Source organism: Macrobrachium nipponense, chromosome 18 (assembly GCF_015104395.2).
Source record: "Macrobrachium nipponense isolate FS-2020 chromosome 18, ASM1510439v2, whole genome shotgun sequence".
Classification (NCBI taxonomy): Eukaryota; Metazoa; Arthropoda; class Malacostraca; order Decapoda; family Palaemonidae; genus Macrobrachium; species Macrobrachium nipponense.
This window is the reverse complement of record NC_087211.1, coordinates 72,350,454-72,365,736: the sequence shown is the minus strand read 5'-3', so window position 1 is coordinate 72,365,736 and position 15,283 is coordinate 72,350,454. Positions and strand designations below refer to the sequence as shown.

Here is a 15,283-nt window from a genome sequence, read left to right as displayed (position 1 = left end):
TAAACAAAACAAACAAAATGGCAGGGATTTGTGCATCATCTGAAGACCAATCTTAATGTTGATGATCAACAAAAGTAAATACAAACCCTCAATTATATCATGAGGAAGAACTGGATTAGCTACCACGTCTTCACTTCTTGCTGCCTGACGAAGACCTGCAACTAATCTGTTGTACTCATCTTGCAAACGATTGCTATCAGATTCCTTTATTCTGGAATTAGATTACATTTTTATTTCTTGACAAAATTCTACATAAATGCACAAGTTGCTTGCAAATCATCAAAATCCCCACTGATGGCAAATTCATATTTGATATTTTACCTAAAGCTTGATAAATTTAAGTGAACCAAATATGAAACCTGTACCTTATGTAGTCCAAAATTAAGGTCACTATTGACCTTTGTTCGACACATATGATATTAGCCCTTGGATGTATTATATATTGAAGCACAAAGTTTTTATCATCAAAAATATTAAAATCATAGCACTTAGAAATTAAGCTTAGCAAATACACAAGGATGGATAGCAGCACCAATTAATAGCTATCCGAGAATGCTAAAATATTTCATCACTGTGTGTATAAATGTATACTCTTTGTACAGATCTTAGGAACTTGATTTCCAATGTACGACTTATAATAAAAGAATTAATCCTCATTCAAGTAAGTACATAATATATATTATGTTATTAAAAATGGCAATGCTTCAATTATTCATAACAAAAATAACATGACATATAATACTAGCCAACCGTAATCTTTTTTATAAGTCCTTAAGATTCTTTCCAAAAATAGATTTACAATTTTTTATATACAGCAAAATAAAGGTTAATGTACTCAAGGAAGAGAGTACAGCACTTTTCTGATTCCATTTTATTAACTTAGGGACAAAAAAAAAGGATAAAACTTGTATCTTACACCTAACAACTGCAGACATTGTACATAAAACTATTTTACAGTTATGGGAATAATAAATAAAAGTTTAGAACATAAGGGAAAAGATTATACAATAGAAATCCATTTAGTTACATAAAAAAACTTATGTTCATGGGGATTCAATAGTTATGCCAGGAAAACACTGACAAATATTTTCTTAATTCCTACACTGAAATTGAGGATAGCTCTTACATGCTCACAGGTTTATATTCCATCAAAGATCGTAATCACCTGGAAAAATATTTAACCTACCTCTGAATGTGATCATGTAAAGTGGATATGCAATTTTTGGCTTTGTCTAAAACCTTTCTGTTGATACTGATACTCATGGAGTCTACACAAATGTTATCTGTCAACAAAAAAAGAGAAAAAAGCTATTATGTGAGAGTTCCCAAAGGAAAAATTACCATCAAAACAATTAAGCAGCATATAAATTAGTAAAATGTCATGCAATTACTTCGTTCATGTTTTAAACTTCTTGCAAATAAAGTACGTACCTAAAAGTGAAAATATATAGTGTTGTAATGCAATAATGCATAAAGCAGATGTTTCTAAATACTGTTCACTACGTATGAGTGGCGCTTTGACACCATCTGTGTATGTACATACATGTAATGAAGTTACACTAAATTCTTCTTTTCCTTCTTTCTCCCAGAACTCTTATCAAAACATCTGAACTGATTCAGAATAACCTTGAGCATAAGTATAAATGCTTGTGCAATGGTTTTTGCATCTGTTGCTAATGAAAATTAATTATGCTCTTTCCTGAGAGAACAGGGTTATCAAGAAATTAAAAGTGAATATGTATTCTATTTTCCTTATCATGAGCAAAGAAGAGAATAAAACTTCTTACCAATATTATGTGCTTCATCAAACACAACACACGCTTCACTCTTCATTTCTTTCGATACAATTTCAGAAATCTTTGGATCTAACAGATAATGGTAGCTGTATACTACGACATTTGCCTGTAAAACCTGAAAAGAAAAAATAAGGGTAATATTAATTTGCGAGAACTTCAAATTTCAAGGGAGTATAAGCCATTTTCAATAAAAAAGTTATAACTAATGACATTATCCCATATAATCCTAACATTAACTGCAACCTTTCTGTAATGGAAGTTGTTCATATTCTAACATAACCCTAATACTTCTTCCTACTATCTCCAACTGTTAGGCATCACTTGCCTATATACTTATCTTCCCTCTATTCAAGTATCCTGTGCAATTGTCCTTTCTCTCCACATTATTCAGTCTTAGCTTAGGTAGTACTAGTATTGAACCATAGCCTTGTCCACTGTACTGTGTCATCTGATGCATCATTTACCCTTGCTCTCCTTTCCGGGGCTTTTTCACCTACCATCTCCTTACAGTCTCCACTTTGTCCATTTTTAACTAAACTTTTGTATACTGTATTTTTTTTTATAAAATGATATTGTTATGATACAATAAAGTTTGTTCATACTTACCTGGCAGATATATATATAGCTGTATTTTCTGAAGTCCGACAGAATTTAAAAACTTTCGACACACGCAGTGGTCGGCCAGGTGGTTAGTACCCATTCCCGTCGCTGGGAGGCGGGTATCAGGAACCATTCCCATTTTCTATTCATAATTTTTATTTCCACTGTCCCCTGAGGGGAGGTGGGTGGGTACTTGATTATATATATCTGCCAGGTAAGTATGAACAAACTTTATTGTATCATAACAATATCATTTTGTTCATGAAACTTACCTGTCAGATATATATATAGCTGAATCCCACCGTTGGAGGTGGGAAGGGACAGAATAGAAGGATTTTGGGAAACAAATGCATGCAGATGATTTACATCTTGGTTCCACCTGTTAGCATAGCCGACTTCGTGATTACTGTCACCCAAGTCTGCTTCTGCTTTACTAGAGTTGCCAGCGAGGTAGAGACCTATAAAGCTGGTGCACTCCAGATGATCTGTCAACGGGGGCGTGACCACAATGTGACTAGACCATATTGACCATACCATTTTCTACAGGATAGGATGAGTGGTACTTCTTGCCCCCAAGATTGTGTCTGCAGACACGTATGGCCCTAGCGAGCAGCAGATCTCATATGCCATCTTCACATCTCGCAGGGAGTGTGAAGTGAACACAGAGTTGCTTCGCTAAAACATGGTACTCAGGATGTTGCTGAGTGTCATGCTCTGTTGAAATGCTTCCGAGGCCGCGCCCTCACCTCGTGAGCATTCAATAAAAAGATTTCAAATCTTTGTGCAAACACAATGAAGAGCATTTTTGAAAGAACTCCTTAACACTAAAGCCAGGGTGTTCTTCGATATGGGCAAGTCTGGTCTTTTTCGGAACACTGCAGATTGCCCGAATGACTTCGACTTTCTTGAGTTTTATGTAGATAAAAACTTGAGAGACCTGACAGGGCACAGGACTCTCTCTGGCTCCTGCCCACTAACTTGTGCCATCCTTGCTTCCAAGCTCCTGGCCCAAGGACAAAACGGGTTTCCATTCTTAGGCCACAACGAAAGGCTTAGAGAGCACACCGCCTTGTGTTCTCTAAAGCAAAACTTTTGACGATGGCTTAAAATCTCACTAACCCTCTTTGTCGTATCTAGGGTGGTTAGAAGAAGGCCTTCCTGATCACATGCAAGAAGTTAACAGAGTAGAGAGGTTCGAATGCTTTGACATCAAGAACTTCAGACTACGTCTAAGTTCCATATTGAAAGCTTCGATCTGGACATGCACAGTCAGTCCGTCTGTACTAAAGTCAGGTGACCGACCAGTTGACCAGTCAGACGAATCAAGGACAGCAAGGCTGTACCCTGAAGACCATAAGGCACTATTCTTCGCTGAAGGATGAGTGTCTGGACTGCCTGGGCGATTCAATCTAAGCAAACCTTGGGGGGTGTATCAACGCAACCCAACGTCGTCAGCGAATCAAACTCCTGACTCGAGCTTCTGGTGCCAGGAGAAAGGAGCAAGGAGCAAAAAGGCGATTCAGTCCCGAAGGAAGAATGCTGACAGTCCAACCTGGTCTCATGTTACACGATCATCGGGGGTGTATAAACGCAACCGACTTCGTCAACAAGAAACTCAGGGCTACTATATGTCGCCTGATCTCGCACGAGTGTCTGACTCCGAGAAAACAGGTGAGACAAAAAGTAGATGGCGAGCGAGTTTCGAGATTCCACAGAACTCAAAGATCGTGAAGGGCTTTGTTGTTTGACAGACGCAAATCTCTGAGCCCAAAAGCCGTCAACAACATATTTTGCGTATTCTTTAATAGTTGTGACTGCCAGCTTATCCCATTCTTCAGACGGAAATGGAAGACGGTAATCTTATTCCTGTCAACATCTCGATAGTCTGAACGTTGTCGACCAGAGCGGAGAGGTTATAGGTACCTTCGAGTTAGAGTAGACCGACTCTCTCGGAAAAGGTCCTTGGAAAGTGAACTAGGAAGGATGTGACCTCTGTGAATCCAGGATCCTGAAGGCCAACATGGGGCGATCAGCGTCATTGTCGCTCCCTGTGACGTCATAAATCCTCATTACATTTCCTAAGCGATTGAAAAAGGGGAAAAGAGACTAAACATCCATCCCCGTTTAATATCATAGGATGGCGTTTAATGTACCGATCCCGGATCAAGAAAAAGGGAGCAGAGAAGAAGAAGCCTCTTCGTCCTCAACATATCGAAGAGAAGAATGAAAGGGCGTCCCTAAAGTCTCCACAACTCTCACTTACTTCTAAAGAAAGATTCCACTCGGAAGTCAAAAGTTGCTGCGTCGATCGAGACGATTCGTACGGACTTTTGCAATCCTGTAACGAACCTCTAGAGGATCGTTACATTCTACGCCTGTGTTATAATAGGCTCTTTCTCGTAACTCAAGCAGGGACCGAGAGAAGATACTTCTTAAGATATGAGAGAGCTGTGGAATATCAGAGTTGATGTGGACCACTGGTTCCAAAAACTCGTTTCGAGGACTGGAGGGACGACCGAATTGCATTTACTTCTTTCAGATTAAGATCCAGGACATCTGAAACACTATCCAGATGTCCGGCACTTCTTTCTATCATGACGCACTGAGAGATGTTCAGAATAATTCCTAGATCTTGAATAATATTTCAGTTTCCCGGTAGGGAAAAAACTGTGGTCTGAATTGCAGTCTATTCGGGAAACAAACTTCTTCAGGAAGGAAATGGTCCCCAGCAAGCTAATCCATTCCCTCCCCGAGTATGCTATGCTTACTTCCCTATAAGGCTGCGCTTGCCTAAGCAGGAGAGCATATAAAAGTGCAATGTTGCGGTAGACTCGTAGTTCTATACCGTGCGGTAACGAGCACCGAAAGGATTAAGATATAATCTGTTGAACATAGTAAGGCAAAAAACAAGAATGCAACGTTTATTCATTCACGTAAGAAATCCCCTCAATCTTAGGCTAAAGTCCGTGATTGTAGGACAGAGATACAGTTAGTCAGTCATCCCCGCAGGAGAGACGTAACCGCCAGCACAGAGATACGGTTAGTCAGTCAATCCCGCAGGAGAGAGAGACGTAACCTACAGCGCATGACAGCGCACGATCTGTTACTGGCTCGGTTGGAACTTGGACAGTCAGACACAGCAGCAGCCAGCAGCTTACGAACGTCGTCTCTTAACTTTATGTCTGGGTTGCCAGCTACCCTATTCTACGAAGAAATAGGTCCGTTATTTTTTTAGCAAAAAGAGACTCTCAAGCTGGTATATTTAAGCGAAACAGCAAACGCTAAATATATAGATGCGTTTGTGTCGTCAGAACACTACCATACAACGGTAAAAGCTAATCGGAAACTCCTGGAAGGCTGCAGGGAGTAACGATAAATGTCCTTAAAAAATAATAGACAATAGACCTCTCGGTTGCCATCCGAAGAGGTAACTACAGCAAGCGTATATGACTTGAACCAACCAGTAGTAAAATAACGCAAGGCAAAATATGAAATTATATCACAATAAAGTTTGTTCATACTTACCTGGCAGACATATATATAGCTGAATTCGGAAATACAGCTACATACATATCTGACAGGCAAGTTTCATGAACAAAACTTAGAGAATCGAAGCAGACAGCTCAAGCTTCTTATGTTATTGGACATAAGCGTTCATTGACGTAGTCTACAAGTCTATTTCTTGTACGAGTCTGCGAATGACGAATGAGAGCTCTTCCGAATCTTGTCAATAAGAGCTTATTCGCTTACGCAATATCAAGTTAAAGAGATGTGTCAATGAGAACTAACCCATTTACGGGACAAAGAGATATTTTGTCCCACAATGAGGGGATACCCACTTACTTGACAAAACGATAGTATATTGTCAATGGGGAAAGTCACTGAATTGACAAAACGTAATCCAGGAAGTCGAGCATTTTATTTTTTCCGATTCCCATCTCAAACGAGAAAGGGGGCAAAGAATCCTGTTAAGAGACAGGGTTTACGGCAGGTAGAACGACGATGTTCAATTCGGCAGCGTAGTCCCGACTAGAAACTAACAAAATCTATCATCTGAAAAACAAAAACCCTTTCCGATGGGCTAAAAAAAGCTTGCAAAATTATCCTGGAAGAGGAAGAAACTCTCCAACCAGCTTCCTCTCCCGTATCACAACTAATGCCTGCTAAAGCTTAAAATTTATTGGCAGTGTGGCAAAGGAAGTCCTGTCTTGCGCTTTCCTGAAGAGCGTCCTTTTGATGAATGCCTTTGCAAGAATCCTACTGAACGTCGCCGAGACGTCGAGCCTTTACATAACCCGTCACTGCCTTATCGCAAAGTCTTGACTGCGGTAGAGAAAACGAGATCTTCCCTTGAGCTTTCCTTAACTCCATCCACCTTTGCGAAAAGCAATATAATATTGACAGAGACCTCTTGAATTCACGAAACCCGAGGTCTTGCTGGGTTTCGAAGACGAAGTTGTCTGTTCACTTTAAGCTTCCTCCGAAGCACTGCTTACTTCACATTCTTGAGGCTCAAATCTTAAACAAGAGCTTGAAGTTGAAGAGTTCAACAGAAACGTTCAGCCAGGAGACAAACCTGGTGTGCGCTGGCGCGCGCTCGGCGTCCATTTGCGAGGACGCTCGGCGTCCACTGGCGCGCGCCTGGCGTCCATCCGAGCGTCCCGTTCAAGCCGAGCGTCAAAAGAAGCGTGCAGAAAAGCGTCACGCTCCTGACAGGCGTCAAAACAAGCGAGAGAAACTGCCTTCTTTTTCATATTTCTCGGTGGAAAGACATACACGTGATCAGGCGACGTTCGCCTTCTTACTTCTCACTGAAACGCATAACGAGAGAGTGAGGGGACGTGAAGCGTCCTCTTCTATAAAGCTTCTATTTAGAGGGCGCGAGTCCTTCGAGATTCGTGCACGTGCACGATCTTCCGCAGCCTGGGAAACGTCAACAGGTCCTACCGAAGGGACGCCAGATCGATGTGGGTTCCCCGTAACCCTCCTTCGGCTTTCGACATGCCCTCTCCCTGGTCCTGGGAGTCCGACAGAGGTCCAGCCTAGAGGCGTTATGGGGCCGGATCTGACGTTCCCTCCCTGACAAGAGAGAGGACGTGAAGCTCCTCCTTCTCTAAAGCTTCTTAGAGGGCGCGAGTCCTTCCGAGAGCTCCAACCCTTGCGCGGGGACGGGGAGGACGCCTCGGAGGACGAGAAGCAATCCTTCAGGATTCGTGCACGTGCACGAACTTTGGCAGTCTGGGGATTTTCATCAGAAACTGCCGAAGGCACGCCAGATCGGTGGGGGTTCCTCGTAACCCTCCTTCGGCTTTCGACATGCCCTCTCCCTGTGGTCCTGGGAGTCCGACAGAGGTCTAGACCTAGAGGCGTTATAAGGCCGATCTGACGCACCCTCCACTACACAAGGGGCACTGTCACTGCACTTAGCCACTTCACTATTGCTCTCTAAAGCAAGCACTTTCGATTCTAAGTTACAATCGAAAGAGTATAAGAGAAAAAGGGCAATAACCTCTACAGACACTGTTTTAGGGCCCGAAGGCAACATTACAGGTTAGGAGTAACAATACAGAAGTAACACTCTTCACAACAATGAAGGAGAGCGATCACCTCTCGCAGACATATTCATAACCCGTAGGCCATACTATAGGGTTAGGCAAAATAAAGTCTACAGGAAGGTTAGCAGGTTCACTACCTGACTTTTGTTTACTGATTAATTGCGTACATACGAATCATACTTTTTCCTTACGGAATTAGACATGTTTTACTGATTAATTGCGTACATACGAATCATACGTCTTCCTTACGGAATTAGACAAAGTCTCACACTCCTTTACATGACAAATCTCAACAAAGAAGCAAGACCCAAACCCCTCGTGCATACCAAGTGCGGATCTACCGAACTTTCGGTAGCCACACCCTATCTTTGCAGACAACCCCCTCTGAAACTAGCCTAACTAGATTCAGATATCTTATGCAAAAATGAATCAAATTCAAATCAATTTAAGATAGCGTATGCCTACCACAATCCAAGTAAATAAATCAAAAGACAATTAGGATACTTAGCGGCAATGAAGTTTCCAAAATCCTAAGACGGAGGTACTGAAAACAGGTGTTTTCAGCACCGGCGACAAAAAAATTATGAATAGAAAATGGGAATGGTTCCTGATACCCGCCTCCCAGCGGCGGAATGGGTACTAAACCACCTGGCCGACCACTGCGTGTGTCAAAAGTTTTTAAATTCTGTCGGACTTCAGAAAATACAGCTATATATATATCTGACAGGTAAGTTTCATGAACAAAATATAATTACAAGGTTCCCCTCAAAAGACTTATAAGTATTTCTCTGACTCCTCTACTTCCTTAGTGGTGTGTTAGATTAATTTTCATACAAATACATTACTTTCTGACCACACTTTCTCCTTTACAACACTGGGATATCATCCAAGTATAGTGCACATAGAGCCACTTGGATTTCAGCCTACTACATATGGTCTAATGATCATAAACTTAACCACAAGGTGCATTTAAGCAGAGTAATATTTAGACAAAAGAGTATAAGCCTCATTGGTTCTATATTCTGAAGAACTTAAAACCTAAAACTTACAGCGTGTCGTGCTAGGAAATATGGGCACCAGCCTTTTTGATGGCCGTATTCCCGAAGGTCATCTAAATTGTAGCATCCAGCAGGGAGAGGGAATTCTTTTCCGTGAAGGTCAAACTTTTCGAAAACATCACACTGTGGAATTGTGTCATCTCTCTGTGCCCTTGATCTCACATGATGCTGTGAGGGCATGACACCCACTATCTATAACCTTGCCATCACGAGCTTTATTAACCTGTACAAAAAGACAGAAAAATAATCAAGAAAAGCAAATCACTTATTAACTGTCAAAAATTCATGTAAACTATATGAGAGAATTCCTATACTCTGTTTTTTTCCATCTGTCCATCGACTGTGGTGGTCGCGCATGGTAACACTGCTTCCCGGGCTTTAAATAGTTATGCTATGTGTAAGTTTTAGGTAAATAAAAGGATATCTTGGTGTACATTTGCAACTGAAAAGTGTTTTAATAATTTACTGTATGTGAATTACACCGTTAATATTCGAAATAGGATGTTAAAGCCCGGGACGCAGTGTTACCATGCGCAAACACCACAGGCAAATGGACAGATGAAAAAAAACAGAGTATACGTAGTTACATTTACAGGCAGTACCCGGCTTACGAAGGGATCAGCTTATGACGTTCCAGGGTTACGACACTTTTCGATTATATTCGTTGGAAATTATTTCCAAGCTTACGGCACTTACAACACTGGTCTGGTGGAAGAAATAAGACCCCAAAAATGCAAAATAATTAATATTTGAAGGTTTTTTTATGGAAAATGCAATAAAAATGCAGTTTACAAAGGTTTTAATACATCCAAAGCATTAAAAGTAAGGTTTTCTTAGGATTTTTTACGATTTTCCAGCTTACGACACGTCTCAAGAATGGAACCCCCGTCATAAGCCGGGGGCTGCCTGTTATAATAATATGCCAGATTAGGTTACAACCTAATTTTCTAATGTTAAGGACAAAATATAAAAGTTAAAAATTAAACAATCAAAATATTAACCCTGACACTAAACCTGGTACAGAACCTCCTCAGTGGTTTGCTTACCTCTGGATTGATGCACAGGTGCTTTCTGGATGCAAGAGCCAAGCCAGTTATGTTAGGTGGCGCACCAGTTTCTTTTTCAATGTAGCCTTTTAATTTACGAAGTTCTTCTATAACCTGTAAAAAAAACAGTTCAAAATTATATCTTTTAGTAACAAGTTTAAAACTAATACTGCTTTGTAAAATGCTGCTAAAAAAATACACAGAATGAAGCTTCAGTTATGAAAACCAATATACTACTATAATGAACAAAAACTTAGACACCAATTCAAGGTTTTAGGAAAAAATAACATTGAAAAAACCTTCAAACAAAATCACAACAATGCCAATTTTTCTCATTCAACTCTCCAATTTTTCCTTTTTCTCATATCTACCAATAATACAATTCTATTACAAATTGCTACATAAGAGACCCATCTGGCAGCACTCCACTCAGGAACACCTCATCACAGAGAGAGAGAGAGAGAGAGAGAGAGAGAGAGAGATAGAGAGAGAAGAGAGAGAAATGAAATTATTTCAGTAGATGAGTACAATAGAAAGAAGTTAGAATGACTGAATGAGTACAGCATTTCAAGAATATGCTGACTTTTTACCATCCATGTGCTCAAAACCAGTAACAAGTGAGTTTACAAGTTTAGGAGCTTAACACATCTTTGCATAAACACAATAAACATTCACTCACACCTATGGCTTTCAGGCCAGCATCCACTGCTGCTTACACTAGGGTTCCAAAGGACAGTTGAAAGTCTCTATATATTTTTTTTTTCTAATAAAGAGGCATTAACAATTCAGTCACTTCTTATCTTAAATGAAGGTTGTTAAGTTTAACCTCCAGTCCTGACATTTTTAATACCTACATGTAAATGAAGCAAACTGGCAACTTATTTAGTGTAAGGAGGTCAAAATGGAATAATGTCTTACAGAATGTTTTTAGTCAACCCTCCTGGATATGGCAACTCTCCTGGATATGGTACACATGATATTTAAAGACCATAATCTTCTAGGTTTTATAAAATTATTCTAAATTTGTCTTTGTAATTCAGAATTGTCAAATATGAAGTTTTTATGTTAAAACAAAGTTTAATGTATACTTACCTGGCAGGTATATGTATAGCTATATTCTCTATTCCACCTGGCAGAAATTTCAAATCTCGCGGCAAACGCTAGTAACCTATTAGTAGTTCAGGATACCACCACCCCGTTACCATGGCGCTAGCGCCATGGAACCGTTCCCACGTTGGGCCCAGATTTTTTCTCTGAACAACCCTGTCCTCCTGAGGGGTAGGATGGGTGGGCATTTAACATTATATATACCTGCCAGTGGGGCGGGGGTACGTATACATTAAACTTTGTTTTAACATAAAAACTTCATTTTAATGTATGACACTTACCTGGCAGGTCATATATATATAGCTGATTGACACATTTGGAGGTGGGTCAAAGACAGCAACATTATTAGAGTATAAAATATTATTAAAAATATTATTAAAACTCTAGGTTCCTTATCTGCTAAGGTAGCTGTCTTCATAGGTCCTGCCTCTTAGTCTGCTTAAACCTTAGGAGCTCCTCAACAAGGAAGTTGTCCTGTATGTTTTGAAGAAGCTAAGACTGGAACTGACAACTGGGCGTGACCAATGTGTTGACAGAACCCTACAGCCCTCTTATGCCACGGCATTCAAGCTTAGTAATAGATCAGTACCTGAACTACACACACACACCACACCAATATAATCCAAACCAGACTGAAAAAAGTAAACACACTTTTCTCAGACTACCAATAAACACAACACCATCACCTGATAAAATACTAGCTTAAAAGAAGGTTAACTCCTTTGCCCAATACTGTACCCGAGGACACGTATGGACCTAGCGTCTGACAATTATCAGGTTGTCTGAATATCCCTCAGATAATGAGACGCAAATATTGAATTCGTTCTCCAAAAGGTAGATTCAATAACTTCCTTGAGGGCTAAATTCTTTTTAAACGCCAATGAGTCGCAACTGCCCTGACTTCATGAGCCTTCACTTTCAAGATACCGAAGGTCTGTTCTTGACACAACATGTGAGCTTCTCTAATTAACTCTCTCATAAAGAAAGCTAGAGCGTTCTTTGTCATGGATCTACTGGGGTCTTTGACTGAGCACCAAAGAGCATCAGAACTCCCTCTGATCTCTCTTGTTCTTTCAATGTAGAACCTTAATGCTCTCACTGGGCAGAGAACTCTTTCTTGCTCATGTCCCACTAACTCAGATAAACCCAAGACATCAAAGGATCTTGGCCAAGGATTTGCAGGGTTCTCATTCTTGGCCAAAAAACCTTCCTGGAATGAACACACTGCATTACCATGTCTCCATCCCACTTTCTTTGAAATGGCCTGAAGCTCACTAGCTCTTTTAGCCGTTGCCAGAGCGACTAAAAAGATAGTCTTCTTAGACACATCTCTCAGAGAGGCTTTCTCTAAGGGCTTCGAATTTACTCGAGTTAGATGCCTCAAGACAACATCGAGGTTCCAAGCAGGAGGCCTGCATTGTGGTGTTTCTTAGTACCAAAATGACCTAATCAGATCTCTAAGGTCCAAAATTACCTTAGAGATATCAATATCTCTGGTCCTTAAAAATTTAAGTGTCTAAACACCAAACACTGAGGTCAACATACTCTTATAGCCTTTGATTGTAGACACTGACAATCCTAAATCCTTCCTTAAGTATAGAAGGAAGTCTGCGATTTGGGTCACAGAGGTACTGATGAAGACACTTTCCTCTTCCTACACCACTTCCGGAAATTTTCCCACTTCGACTGATATACTGCGATTGTGGAGGTTCTTCTGGCCCTAGCCACTGCACTGGCCACCTCTCTAGAATATCCCCTCGCTCTGACAGACTTTCGATAGTCTGAACGCAGTCAGACCCAGAGCGAGGGTATTCTTGTGAAATCTGTCAAAGTGGGGTTGTCTGAGTAAATCTACTCTTAGAGGAAGAGTTCTTGGTGTATCTATTGTCCATTCCAGTACCTCTGTGAACCAACTTTGGGCCGGCCAAAAAGGAGCTATTAAGGTCATCTTCGTTCTCCTTGGCTCTCCCTGAATTTCTTCATCCAACTTTTCCCCAGTACTTTTGAATGGAGGAAAAGCGTAAACATCTAGGTTTGTCCAGTCCATCAGGAAGGCGTCGACCGCCACTGCTTCCTGATCTGGAACCAGAAAGCAATAAGTTGGTAATCTTTTTGTTCTGGCTGTCGCAAAAAGATCTACTACCGGACGGCCCCACAACTTCCACAGGCTCTGACATACCCTCCAGGTGCAACATCCCTCTGTCGTAGAAGTTATCCTCTTCTGCTCAACATGTCCGCTCCCACATTCTTCTCCTCCCCCTGATGACCTGGTGAGCAGAACGACGTTTTCCCTCTTCCGCCCAAAGTAGAACTTTCCTTGCCAGCATGTAGAGGGGAAAAGAATGAGTCCCTCCTGTTTGCGGATGTATGCCAGAGCCGTGGTGTTGTCTGAGTTGATTTTGCACTGTCTTGTCTCGAATCAACTCTCTGAAGTGCTTCAAGGCCAAGAAAATCGCCATCAGTTCCTTCCTGTTTATGTGCCAACTTGTTTCTTCCTCGTTCCAAAGACCCGACACCTCCTGAGGGCCTAATGTCGCTCCCCAACCTGCGTCCGACGCGTCGGAAAACAAGATGAGGTCTGGGCTCTTCTGTTGAAGCGACATCCCTTCTGCTAACCTGCCTGGGGTTAGCCACCAACTTAATTCCTCCTTCTTTGGCAGGAATTAGAAACTGGAAGGAATCCGGTTGCGATTTTCTTGGCCATGAATCTTTCAGGAAAAACTGTAGAGGTCTCATGTGCAAGTCTTCCTAGAGAAATGAACCTCTCTAGTGAAGAGAGTGTGCCCAGTAGACTCATCCACTCTCTTGCTGAGGCATCGGTTTTTTTTCTCTAGAAGTCCTGCACCTTCCAAAAAAAAAAAAAAAAAAAAGAATGCATAGTGGGCTTGCCTTTCGGGGGACGGAAAAACCCGAAAAGTCGCTGACGATATCTGAATCCCAAATCAATAAATGACAATTTGTCCAAAATTGCATTTTTCCTACTATACAAACCTGAGGTCCTTTTACAATAGGAAGGTACTAGCGGCAGCTGGATAGGTCGTAAGCTTTTCGAACAAGGGGTTCGGTAGTTAACTGCTTGTCCGACAGGCGCGCGAGCGCGACTGGTAGGTAAACAAATCACTTTTGCTTTTGGCCCAAGCAAAAACTGCAGAGTAGGGGTGGCATGAGGTTGGGCTATGTGTAAAAGGAGGCCTCAGGTTTGTATAGTTAGGAAAATGCAATTTTGGACAAATTGTCATTTGTTCCGACACGGCATACAAACCTTCGGTCCTTTTACAATAGGAAGACTCATTCTTGGTGGAGGAATCTGAGTCTTTTGTGACAGACTGGTGTTCGCCCAACCTTGGAATGCCTCCCTGGTCGTAAGAGCGAGGGAGGGATCCAAGCCTCTGTCCGATTGATCGGGGTGTGCACCGCAGGATCAATGTCAGACCTCTGGACCAGTACTAAGAGAGAGGCAAGCGTATCTCTTCGTACCAGCAAACAAGAACAAGTTCCTATTTGCAAGAGGCAACATAAAACGTTATGGTTTTTTGTCTCTTGTTGGCATCCACTTCCCCCCCCTTGTAGGAGGAAGTGGGGGTGGATATTCGCTCCCATCCCTAGTGAAAGGGATAGGATGGGGCTCTGTCGAGTAGCTCACGGACCGGCATCTCGTCCTTATCCAGCAAGGTGATGACCGTATCCCTCTACCCACAGGTAGAGGGGTAGAAAAAGATAGGAAGAGAAGCCAGTCACTCTCTCATTCACTTATCTATTCTTACAGTCACACCAGGACTCGATGCTGTTCAGCCTGCTAGGGTCTGGGTTAGCTAGCAACGTGTTGAGCAGCCACCACGGGTCCTAAGGAAAACGATCCAAGGACCTGTGGGCAATATCCAAAAGGTAGAAGGAGGTGCCAGTGGTCTGGTTGTACCAGACCCCTGCCTTCAGTACCTGCGCCACGGAGAAGTTCTTGTGTAACTCGAGGGAGTGTACTTCTAGGTCATCTTGGTGCTGACGAAGAGTCTTCAACACTCAGCCTGTGATGTCGAGTTTCTTCGAAAGCGCGGTCGCGCTTTCACAGGACAAAGCAGCATCTCCTTCGCATCGAAGGCGGTGAAGTCCATTAGGGAGGGGAT

At 41.8% G+C, this 15,283-nt stretch overlaps 1 protein-coding gene and 1 pseudogene across 5 annotated transcripts in view; both read right to left on the bottom strand.

The window, feature by feature from the left end:
- LOC135197146 (uncharacterized) overlaps window positions 1-15,283 on the bottom strand; it is a 102,681-nt gene that overhangs the window by 20,908 nt on the left and 66,490 nt on the right. The gene's annotated exons all lie outside the window — the stretch shown is intronic.
- Window positions 1-15,283, bottom strand: part of LOC135197145 (general transcription and DNA repair factor IIH helicase subunit XPD-like) — a 38,490-nt pseudogene that overhangs the window by 9,093 nt on the left and 14,114 nt on the right.